This window comes from Penaeus monodon, chromosome 29 (assembly GCF_015228065.2).
Source record: "Penaeus monodon isolate SGIC_2016 chromosome 29, NSTDA_Pmon_1, whole genome shotgun sequence".
Taxonomy (NCBI): Eukaryota; Metazoa; Arthropoda; class Malacostraca; order Decapoda; family Penaeidae; genus Penaeus; species Penaeus monodon.
In genome coordinates this window covers 24,760,439-24,760,652 of record NC_051414.1, presented here as the reverse complement: position 1 = coordinate 24,760,652, position 214 = coordinate 24,760,439, and the positions used below count along the sequence as shown (strand labels likewise).

At 27.1% G+C, this 214-nt stretch overlaps 1 protein-coding gene across 1 annotated transcript in view; it reads left to right on the top strand.

The window, feature by feature from the left end:
* Positions 1–214, top strand: part of LOC119591783 — a 12,414-nt gene that overhangs the window by 10,830 nt on the left and 1,370 nt on the right. The gene's annotated exons all lie outside the window — the stretch shown is intronic.

The following is a 214-nucleotide window of genomic DNA, read 5'->3' as shown; positions in this document are numbered from 1 at the left end:
GTGTGAGGTGTTGAACGACATTTTATTCTGCAGTGTAATTGATTCTAAGACATATTAAAAAACAAAATAAATGTTAGAGAGTAGAAATACTATTAGCTATGTTACTACTAAGTAAAGCAAAAATCTTCGAATTACTGACACCATTGTGGTGCATATTATTAACAGTAATAAGAACAATGAGAAATAACAACAAACAATGAAAAAATAATAATAC